General features: G+C 38.1%; 1 protein-coding gene and 1 non-coding gene across 4 annotated transcripts in view; both read right to left on the reverse strand.

Annotated features, from left to right (window-relative positions):
* The window catches only part of E2F3 (E2F transcription factor 3), a 75294-nt gene that overhangs the window by 14547 nt on the left and 48184 nt on the right, over positions 1-12563 (reverse strand). The gene's annotated exons all lie outside the window — the stretch shown is intronic.
* LOC150015347 (U6 spliceosomal RNA) lies at positions 11696-11807 on the reverse strand. Its single transcript, XR_016510206.1, has one exon. It is a non-coding gene; the product is annotated as a U6 spliceosomal RNA (small nuclear RNA).

Below are 12563 nucleotides of genomic sequence, written 5' to 3' on the forward strand. Positions count from 1 at the left end.
AGGAGTCCTGATAGATCTGGCCCTTTAGTATTAAGTAGAACACAATGAACATTTGAGTGCTTACCATATAGTGTGCACCATGTTAATTGCTTTCCAAATAATTGTTATTTTCATACACCCTCACAAAGTAATTATTGTTATCTCCGATTCTACCAGAGAAAACTAAGATTCATAGTGCTTATATAACTTTTCCAAGACCCCATAGCCATAAGTATGTCTATACCAAATTCCATGCTTATAATTACTTTATTTAAAGAGTTTATTATATTGATACCATCTTTATGATTACACAAAAAGGAATTCTCATAGTCAAAACTTTCCTTTAAATAAATGGACATGGTAATTCAAACAGCACAAATAGGTATATACGGAAAGCATACGTTCTCCTAATCTTGAACCCTAATTCCCCCCCTTAAAGGCAAGCATTATTAAGTTACTTTGATATGCTTTTATATAGTCTATGTAAATATGCATACCACACCTTTAAAAATTTTACACAAATGGTAGCAAACCACATACTATTCTTATAACACATTTCAGGGTTTGAGCCCTATCAGTAAACTTAGAATGATATTATTTTTCATAGCTGCATAATACTGTATTACTATACCACAATTTGTTTACTTAATGAGAAATGTACTTGGCTGGGGTGGTGCCTGTAGCTTCCCTAGGAACCCAGAATTGGGGGTGGGCTCTGAGCAGCTCTCCAGCTGCACCTGCTCAACACCATTCACCTGGATCCCAAATAGCAAGGAGGCAAGAACATGAGCTTCTGGACACCAGGAATCTTGAGCAGTAGGTCAGTGAGAGGTATCCCACAATGTAAACAAGTCTCCTGAAATGCCACTCGGAGACCTTTTTATATTATCACTGGACCAAAGGCTCAGGTCTTTAGCAGCTTAGTTCCCCCAGATCCTTGCACATGACATGCTCTCAGTCAAAATTACTTCTTTATTTTGAATGAACCAAAAAATAAACTCCCAAAGGCTCTTGGCAGGTAAATCATAAAGCTCCAACATTACCAACCTCTAAGAAGAATATTTAAAAAAATGTATGTGTATGTATATATAGATATACATATGTATTTATATATCCTAGAAATTAAATCTCTACATACTAGGTGGGGTAAAATCAGGTTTACAGTTGTGAGTACCTAAAACAGTTTATTCTTGTATTATTATTTACTAATTATTGTATTATTTTCCATATAAAAAACTAAAAACCTAATTTTGCCCCATCCTGTATTTGAGAAGATTTTCAATATAAAAAGGAAAAATAAAAGTTGCAGAAAGCTATGTGTAATATGATCATACAGGAGTAAAAAATTATAAAACTATAGACCTCACTATAAAATTTCCATGTATCTATAGAGAAAAAGGTCTGGAAAGATCCATACTGAGTGTGAGTGGAGGTAATCTCTGAGAACTAAAGTACGGGGTATTGATTTCGTGTTTATAGTTCTGTAGTATCTGATTGTATTTTTAAAAGTGATGTGTCTCTATACCTGTTACATCCTAGCAATTCCACTTCTTGGAGTATATTCTGAGACTATGTTGTTTCTAGGGCTTGTCCATTAAAAATAGCAAGCCAGTTTTTTGAATATTTACACTTTTCCCCATATGTCCAACATAAACACCCAATCTCAGAAGAGTAATTCAGTAAGTTATTGTACATTTATATAAAGGAATGTAATGCAATTAATAATGATGCACACATATATATAAATTGAAAAAAACAGCTGTGAGTATAAAATTGTATTTTTGTAGGGAAATTATATGCATAAAAATAAGGTATCTAAGAATACATACCAAATAGTTTGAGAATTAATTTTTGTATGGTAGGATTATGGTTTTATTTTCTTCTTAGCTTTTTAAATTTCTAAATTAGGGTGAGCGTGGGTTACTTGCGTTACAAGGAAAACAAAAACCACTTCCATTTGAGGCTAAACAAAACAAGACTGGTAATTTATTTTTTAAGACTGTGAAAAATCTCATGAAGCATTCAATGTGTATGCCACTGGGTTCAACACAGAAATGGGCTGTGCTCCAGAAAGAGCATCCCAGCTTCATTGTGGGAAGGCAAGTGGTGTTCTTATCTACCATTCAACTGAGCCACCGGAAAGAATTAAATCAAGAAAAAGGCATGGCCTGCTGTAGGTTAACAAACTGTGAACACTAAAATAAACTCCCTTCACCCCAGTTAACAGGCGATCTGGGCAAGCGAAAGAGCTAGATATATGATACATTTTGTCTCAAAGCCAAACACGAGACAGGCATTTGGAACAGAGGAAGAAGGGAAATAGAAGAAAATGGAAATTAAATAAAAAAAAAAAAAATAAGGACCAGGTTAAGCACATTAGTGAAATAACCCAAAGAAGGAATCTCCAGCTGGAGTCCAGACCACAGCTGAGTCTCACTTGGATTCTGGCCATCAGCTCAGCAGATTAGGGCAGGAGGATTTTAAGAAAATAATACCTAGCTTCCAGTTGTGACTACTATATATGATGCAGATTTGTTGCTCTACTCGTTCAGCCATTTTGAATGTGACGGCCACACAGTACACATGCTCAATCAACGACATCTATCGTTGAGTGTTGAGTGACTGACTAGTACAGTGAAGTCACCATTATTCATGCACGTGCATCTCAGTCTACTCTCCTTGGTTGCCAGGTTACATCGCTGTTATGCAAATCATTCTTGTTACATTAGCAATGGCTGGACTTTTTCTGGACAGACTTAGTATGCATGTTTCAAAAAAAAGAAAAACAAGGAATCTCACACGGACTCGCAACTTTTGGAATAGAAGTAATTTAAAATACTTTAAAACTATTTAAAGATAAATGTACAAGATTTTTAAAAATCCACTAGCTCAGGGAGCTTATGACTACCTCCCCAGGGCCACCACTGTATATCTAAGTAGGAAGCTTACACAGCCATTTCTTGGTTTAGCTATTTTCTTTATTTATGCAGATTTCCTTCATGATACCATAACCAACTCTCTTCCACACTTTTCCCCAATAGTTACATCATTATTTTTGTTTAAATGAAAAGCCAGTGCTGTGTGTTTTGACTGTACAAATACCATTCACTGCAGAGTTAAATAGTATACTGAGATTGTATTTCCTTTTTTGTAAAGCTTGTGTGTTTTCTTGGGAGTTTCCAATTGTCTTTCCTGATTTTTGGCAGCAATTGCCTTAACCACATCCTTAACTTTTCCAATTCTCCATATCACATCAAATGTTCTATTTAGTCTCCACTTTTCCTCCTGCCTGAAACTCTTGGACCTCCAGCTGTCTAGACACTAGACTGACTTCTCCAAGCTTGTTGCACGGCTGTCTTTCTGTAATTTTCCCTCACTGCATGCAGTGTTGATGTCTGAGGTGGACACTTGTCATTTTATTCGACTGCCCAGCCTCTGAACCTGCAGGAGTTCCCCACTTTGTGAGTCTTGGTGGGGCACAGCCATCTTTCTCCCACAGAAACTGAGGACCCCAGTGCCCTTTCTCACTTCCCCGAACCCTGGGCCAGGGCCATTACCTAGGCTGGCTCAGGCAGGCACACCACCCTGGACTTGGAACCTGGAGTTGCTCCTACAAGGAAGCAGACCAGTGGTGACACCTGGGAAGCCTGGAATAAGTGGCGGAGTGATGCTGGCCTCGTTCTGTGGTTTGATTTGTGGTTCAAGCTATTGATCCTTCCCTGTTTCTGCCTGTTCTCCAAGCCTGGTTCTCTAATATTCCTGGCAATTTAGTTAGTTATCCAATATCCTTTCAATAAATTCCCTTTCTGCTTAAAATCAGCCAGAGTTGATCGCACTGTTATCAATTGTTTTCCTGGAACACACTTAAACAGAAGTAAAAAAGAGAAAATTTGCATCCTTATATATCTGAAATACATTATTTCACCCTCCCCCTCGATAGTTGGCAGGCTTAACATCATTTGCCTCAGAATTCTGAAAGGACTACTTCAGTGCTGATGATAAGAAATATAGAATCACTGATTCCACTGGAGAACACAATTTTTGTTGAGTTAGATTGGACACTTGTTTTTGACTAACTTTTGGTATCTGAATCCAAAAATGACCCCAGTTTTTCACTATCGCGTCAACTTTTTAAGGTACGGGCTACCCTCCCTTTCTCCCAAACATCATACAAAATGTACATACAAAGGAAAATAAAGAAAAAAATGACCTGAGTATCCATTTATTTATTTATTCATATAAAGGCTATATATTATTACTGTAAGTCAAATTGTGTACAAGTAGTAAAGTTCTGCTACCAAACATACATATTAAAGTATTTTATCTTTTCAAATGACAGTCTAGGAAATGCCAAAATGAGATACTTGAAACAGTCTCCTTCTGTTGGCAAAGCTTTAACAAATTGCTTCATGTGACCCAGTTTTATGTACAGAGGTGGGAATATAATGTTCTTTCTGTCACCAAGTAGCTCACATAGAATGTTTGGATCACCAGGTTTGAGGTCAGATCTTGGAGGCCAATTTGACTCCACCCGATGCTTCTCACAGGGTCTGCTGTCCCACATACCAAGAAAACAGGGATACTTGGTGCATCTGCGTTGCTGACCAAGAAAGAAGCAGACCATTTGAAGGTCAACACAGATGATCCAATTGTGCTTGTGATATTGCAACAGATCAATGACTCTCTTTATGACTTCATATTCTTCATGAAAACAAACTGAATGGCCAATTGGGACTGCACCAAATAAACTGCCATTGTGGAGGACACACTTCAAGCTCTGCTTTGAGCTATCGATGAACAGTCGCCATTTGGTTGCATTACAGATTGGAATTCCCAATTCCTCCATTAAACCATGTATGTTATGGCAATACACAAAGCCACCGTCACTTCGAAAGTACTGCAGAAATATACTTTCTGTTGATTGAAAGTAGGATGCCTTCACTCCTTTTTCAAGCAAGTTTTTCCTCATGCAAACTTGATGCTAGAAGCTCTGAAGCCTTTTTGGATAGTCCCAAATCTCATGCCAAATCATTCAACTCATGCTTATCAAACTCCTTACAAAATGAGTCATCTTCAATTTCAAAATCTTCAATGTTGCTGTCACTTAGTTCTTCACCATACTCCTGTTTTTCGAAAGAGGGTAGTTCAATGAAAACTGGCACTGGGATTTCAGTTGAATGAGGCACTGGGCATATAGCTGATGGTAGACTAGGATCCCCTATTTTACATTTATTTTTCTTGTTATATCCTGATGTTTTCACTATACAAAAATAACAGTCACTTGAATGATCTCTGGGCTCTTGCCAAACCATAGGTATACCAAATGGCAATTTATCATGTGTTCCCTTCGTCCACATCCGTAAACTCTCGACACGCTGCTTGCACACCTTGTGAGGGGCCCAAGACTTCTCTTGATCACCTAGTTTTATTTTAAAATATGCAAAATAGGCTTGGTGACAAATGTGCTGATGTTTGTCCTTTGGGAATGGTGAAACTGCCACAGATATAGCAAAACGCATCAGGGTTGTTTAGGCACTTGCGATGAGAAACAGCAGAGGCAGATATGATATGAAGGAAAGGAAAGAAGTACATATGTAAATAAAAAAATAAATTCTGCTAACTCCTTGTATACAGACAAGAACTCGGACTACACTTCGGAATATGATTCACTATAGAGCGGCACACAGCCTCTCACCACACTGTCTCATGTGTAACTGAATAGCCTAGACAAGTATGAGCCTGTCGCTGGTCTCCAAGGTCATCCCCCACCCCTCTCCACTCGAGGGAGGTTTGCTCTCAGCCGACAGGAGAGCACTAGTGCTTCCCTCGATCCAGGTTCTATCCAGCCTAGAGTGGCCGCATTAAGATAAGCTGTACAGGAAAAACTTGACGTGATCGAAGAAAACTAACTGCAGTTTTGAAATCCGCATGCCTATTTAAGTCTAAAACAGCTGAAAAAATCGAACTCAACAGGAATTATGTTAAAAATTGTTCCCCTGTGTTTTCATTCCTTTGAAGTGATTTGACTTTAATCTCTCTGTAACTTTCCAGGAGTGTCCTTACATTATGGTAAAAATCTCATAACGCATTGAGGGGTGTATCTTCTTTCACTCAATGAGTAAGGAATTCATGGGCTCCTAAAAAACTACATGTTTTGACTTCAGCGACAAGAAACACTTATGTTGTAAATCATTCCCTTGTTGTCTTGTCTAACCTTTCTAAAATTCCTATTCCTTTTAGATTTATCCTCTAAAGCTCATATGTTCTATTTCTTTCTTTTTTTGGTTCTACTTTCTACTTCCTTGTGTTCTTACATCAAATTTAGCTTCCACTTTGCTAAATTATTTTTTAAAAATTTGGGCAACTCTTTTTAATTTCCAAGAACTTTTATTTTCTGATCAATCCATTTTTATAGCATCTTGCCCTTATTTTATGGCTAGGATAGCCTCTCTGATGCCACTTATTTCCTTTAAAGTTTTCTTTTGTTTCCTGTTCAATCTGTTTTCTTCATAGTCATCTTTCTTATCATTAAAAAAAGAAATCTTGATCTCACTGTATGATGTTGTAGTCTTTTCTCAAACATCTAGTCAAGCTTTCTGTCTGTTCATGTTTAAGAATAAGGCAATACACTGACAACTGGAAGCTGGATGATTCAAGTTGAGGCGATGCCCTTCAATACCAAATGGACCCAATTCATTTATTTTGAGATCTCTCAAAAATTATTAAGTCTGGAAAAAGACTACTAGATTTCAGACACCTATTCTGCATAAAGACTCCCCCATTACTCTTGCTTTGGCCACACTTGAGCTTCTGTGGTTCTAGAGAGCAGACCAACACCCTTCTGGGCCAATCGCGTCTTCTGTTCTGCTATTCCGATGGTCACTCTTCCATCCTTTCCGTTTTCCAGAAATCTCTTGAATTATCTTGTCCACTAAAGGCCTCACTCTCATTTTTAATTATTAAAAAACAAAAACAAAAAACTGTTTACTATTAGTTTCAGAGGGTTTCAAGGAGAAAGAGATAAATATGTATGAAACTGCCTTTCTGAACCACAAATGGCCCTCAATGTATTTAATTTTCATTTACCAGCAAATGGTAATGAATACTTACTATGTGTAAGGCACTGTGCTAGGCACTTTATATTAGTAAATAAACTAGGCAATGATTTCTTTTGCAAACAGAAGCTGAAGCCCTAATATCTTTCCTACCTAGGTCTCTACCCCAATAATTTTATGTTGATCCTAAAAACCAAAAACCTCTGAAAAACTTTTATAGATTAATTCTACATCTATGTAGGTATATATATAATCCATACCAAATTAAGAGTGAAGGGAAAAGTTTCAGAAAAGTCCTGATTAAAAAATTAAATAGACCAATGTTACTCAGACGAAATAAGAGAAAATAAATATTTTTGTACTTCTGATGAAGATGGTGGCGCAGGCAGACATGGCTCGCCTCTTCACACAACCACATCAAAATTACAACTAAGTATAGAACAACCATACTCAGAACCATCAGAAATCGAGTTGAATGTAAGTCTGACAAATACGGAATTAAAGAACCCATATCCATCCAGACTGGTAGGAGGGCCCTGGAAGGGGAACAGGCTAGTCTCTTACCCATGGGTGGTGGATAAAAATTTGGGAGGGATAAGTCAGGAGCAAGGAGTCCCAGCTTCACACCAGGCCCCCAGCCCAGAGTTCCAGTGCCAGGAAGAGAAGTCCCCAAAACTTCTGGCTGCAAAAACCAGCGGGGATTGAGTTGGTGGAAGAAACTGCTGGAGCCCCAAGAAGTTCCTCTTAAAGAACCCACACATGGACTCACCTACTCAGACTCACTCCCTCTGAGTACAGGGATAGCAGCTTGAAAGGAACCAGTGGCATACTGGGAGAAACTGAAGTGACTGGAATCGAAGCAAGGAGTGGCCATTTTCCCTTTTCCAAACTCTCCCCTCACAGAGCCACAGAGTCAGCAAGTGGGTGCCATATCTGAGACTCCATCAACCTGGCTAACACTGACCCACCTTGGAGATCCCCAGAGACTGCCCCACCCAGCTTTTCCATATGAATGGCTGATCTTGTCTCAGGCACCACAACTTCCGAAAACCTCTGAAACAACCAACAGCTGGCCTCAGTGAGCCTAAGTCCCAGCCTTACCAGTGCCTGCCTGGATTCACAGCTTGGCTTTGCCTAGGAATCTCCAAACCTGGCGCAAGTAGCAGCCATCTCAGATTGCTTTATAGCTCAGACGAGATGGCCCTGGGCAAAAGTCAGGTGAGGGCTGACCTTGGCCTGCACCAACCAGGAAACCCTAGGGCCAATGCTCCTAGTGGACAATTATAAACCATGTCAGAGCACCACAACCCTGCCCCTACACAGCTAATCCTCCACAGAGGGCAGAGGTTGGTGGTCAGTGGTCTCAGCCAAACCTTGCAGCTGACTGGCCTGGGTAAATCCCTCCCATTGACCTGCTAACAGTAATCAAGGGTCAACTAGAAGAGGAGGGTGTACTCAGCCCACATGAAGGGCGCACCTTGAGTACCCAGCTTAGATGACAGGGAAGGCTGTGCCACTGGACCCTACAGGACATCTACTACATTACACTACATTTCCATGATATGGAGTCAAAGCAGCTGTACCTAATACATAGAAACAAACACAGGAAGGCTGCCAAAACGAGGAGACACACACACAAAAAAGGTCAAAATAAAAGAACAGATCAAAACTCCAGAAAAAGAGCTAAATAAAATAAGAGATAAGCAGTCTATGAGGTGCAGAGTTCAAAACACTGGTTATAAGGATGCTCAAGGAACTTAATGAGAACCTCAGCAGCATAAAAAAGATCCAGTAAGAAATGAAGGATACACTAATTGAAATCAAGAACAATCTAGAATATAAGGAAGCAAAAAAACAACTAATCAGAAATACAAGAGAAAAGAAGCCAAAAAAAAAAAAAAAAAGAATGTGGATAGTATAAGCAGCCTCTGGGACAACTTCAAGAGATCTAACATTCACAACATAGGGGTGCCAGATGGAGAAGAGCAAGAAATTGGAAATCTGTTTGAAAAAGTAATGAAAGAAAACTTCATAATTTTGTGAAGGAAATAGACATGCAAGTCCAGGAAGCAGAGTCCCAACAGGATGGATGCAAAGAGGCCCACTCTAAGACACACCATAATTAAAATGCCAAAGGTTAAAGATAAAGAGAGAATCTTAAAAGCAGCAAGAGAAAACCAGTTACTTACCTACAAAGGAGTTTCCATAAGACTATCAGCTGACTTCTCAAACGAAACTTTGCAGGCTACCAGGAATTGGCAAGAAATATTCAAAGTCATGAAAAGCAGGGACCTACAGCCAAGATGGCTCTACCCGGCAAAGATATCATTTAGAATCTAAGGGCAGATAAAAGAGCTTCCCAGACAAGAAGAAACTAAAGGAGTTCATCATTAACAAACCATTATTATAGGAAATATTAAAGGGACTTAAGAAAAAGATCAAAACTATGAACAATAAAATGGCAAAAATATACATATCCATCAACAATTGAATCTAAAAGACAAACTAAGCAAACAAGAAGAACAGAGATAGAATCATAGATATGGAGAGCACTTTGATGGTTGCTGGATGGAAAGGGGGTATAGGGGAATGGGTGAAGAGGTGAGAGGATTAAGAAGTACAAACAGGTAGTTGAGAATAGCCATGGGGATGTAAAGTACGGTATAGAAAATGGAGTAGCCAAAGAACTTATACACATGACCCATGGACATGAACAATGGTGGGGGGATTGCCTGAGGGAGTAGGGAGGAGGTGCTGGATGGAGAGGGGCACAAGGAGAAAAATAAGGACAATTCTAATAGCATAGTCAATAAAATATAATTTAAAAATAAAAACAAAAACAAAAAAAGAGAAAATGAGTAATATTTTAAATAAGAGAAATGCTATGATGACTCTTTATATCTGTGAATCATAGTGGTTTCTAAGTCAGTTGGGCAAAAGGTTTTTTATCCCCATACAATGTTTAAGCTTTATTATTATCATCTTTGAACTCTAAATTTTATGTTCTTTTGCAGAAAAATAAACAGCAGAGAGAACTGCAATTAAACCATTAATGTAAGTGTTTTACATTTATTTATATTACCAAATTCATGTGTTTTTCTTTAAGTTATTGCTAACCTTAAATATGTAGTTATTGACCATAAAATGGAATTTAAGAATTCTGCCTTTCAGACCTCTCAACTTCCAGTTTGGAGGCTGGCAAAGTATTTCAAATATATTCAGGGACTGACAGTTATGAAGCTTAGGCTCTAATTCTGCTGCTTAGCTGCCTCCCACAATAGTATACTTGACTCTCCAACCAAAGTACTATTTTGTTTATCCCTACTTCCCTTTCTGATTCCTGGTTTTTGGTCTTAAGATTTTACCTCACTTCAACACCAATGGAATACACCAGAAGTTGACAAACATTTTCTATAAAAGGCCACATAGTAAATATTTTAGACCTTGTGGGACATAGTTCTGTTGTAGCTGCTCAACTCTGCTATTTTAGCAAGAATACATAAATGAATGGGCTTTGCTGTATTCCAATAAAACTTTATTTGCAAAATAGACAGTGGCCAGATTTGGCCAGCAGGCCAGTTTGTGGACTCATGGAATAAATCATTTATCTTGTAATTACTATTGCTTATTAAAGGATATCTATATTGTTCATAACAAATACTAATATTTTATGAAGTGAAAAAGCCAACCATCTTTTTGGATAATGGAATTACACCTTTGACATACTTTGTGGTTTATGTAAGGACTAGAAACAACTACTAAAATAAAAGCAAATTTAAACTATCCATTTGAAAAGTTGGACCTCATCTCATCATCCATAGAAAAGAATGATAATTAAACACATGGAGATACTCCTGTTTATGTCAATGATTCATGGCTGGGAAGATAGTTTTTAGATGCAAGGAGAGCTATAAATAGTCTTACATGGGCTCATCAATTCAGAGAGTAGTAACTCAATTGCTTCATTACTAATACCCCGCCTCCCAAATCTTCTGTCAGTAAACGTTCTCCCATTGAGGTACTGTTGACCAAGGAAGCATGAAAATATGACCTATATTCAGGAGAAATATCAATAATTCAAAACTAATCTAGAACCAGTACAAATACTAGAATTAGTAGATAAGAACATAGAAAAGAGCTAATGTACGTGCATTCCATACGTTCAAAAGGTTAAGTAGACATAGATGATATAAACCTACAGATGCAAGGAACTTAATGAATCCCAAACATAAAAAACACAAAGAGACCTACACCAAGGTACATCACAATCAAACTGCTCAAAATCAGTGACAAAAGGAGAAAATCTTAAAAGCAGCCTGGGGTCAGGTGAAGGGGAGGAAATATTACAAACAAACAAATAAAAATGATAGCAGATATCATCTGTAACAATGTAGCCAGAAGAGAGGGCAACATCTTTAAAAGCATTGAAAGAAACTGTGAGACTACAATTCCATAACCAGCAAGAATATCTTTCAAATATATGTTAACGAAGTCCGAAGGCAAAATATACTTTTTCAGAGATACAAAAGCTGAAAGAAATCATCAGCAGGCCTTGCACTAGAAAAAAATAAAAGAAGTTCTTCAAGCAGAAGGAAATGCCAGATGGAAATATAAAGCTACAAAAAGCAATTAAGAGCATTAGAAATGGTAACTATAAAGGTAGATACATAACCCCCCTCCTCACATTTAACTGAATTTGTGTGTCATCCTTGTGCAGGGGCCATGCTAATCTTCTCTGTATGATTCCAATTTTAGTGTATGTGCTGGGAGCATGCTGCCCCCACCGCCCCCACATTTAAGCCTCTTAAAAAAATAACTATCTAAACAAAAATAGCAAATTGTATTGTGGACTTTATAACAAATGTATAAAATACATGAGAATAATAACATAATGTCTAGAAGGTGAAAAAAGCATATTATTATAAAATAAGTGGTTTAATTTTAAGCAGACGTAAGAATGAATAGGGAAGTGCAAAGAGTCACAAATAAACAAGGGAATTTTGAAGGAAAATGACATGGTAGAGAGCTTGCCTTATCAGATATCGGGACTTTTACTGTGAAACTACAGTTATTACAGAGAAACGCAAATTAAAACCACAATGAGATATCACCTCATTCCTGTGAGAATGGCTATCATCAATAAATCAACAAACAAAAAATACCAGTGAGGATGTGGAGAAAGGGGAACCCTTGCACACTATCGTAGGAATGTGACTGGTGCAGCCACTGGGGGAAAGCAGTATGGAGTTACCTCAAAAAAGTAAAAATGGCCCTGGCTGATATGCCTCAGTGGATTGAGCACTGGACTGTGAACCAAAAGGCTCCAGGTTCAATTCCCAGTCAGGGCACATGCTTGGGTTGTAGGCCATGCCCCTAGTTAGGGGCATGCCAAAGGCAACCAACCGATGTTTCTCTCACATATGGATGTTTCTCTCTCTCTCTCTCTGTCTCCCTCCCTCCCTTCTGCTCTCTCTAAAAATAAATAAATAAAATAGTTTTTAAAAAATTAAAAAATGGATCTGCCTTGTG

This window comes from Furipterus horrens, unplaced genomic scaffold (assembly GCF_987537825.1).
Source record: "Furipterus horrens unplaced genomic scaffold, mFurHor1.1.pri manual_scaffold_3, whole genome shotgun sequence".
Lineage (NCBI taxonomy): Eukaryota > Metazoa > Chordata > Mammalia > Chiroptera > Furipteridae > Furipterus > Furipterus horrens.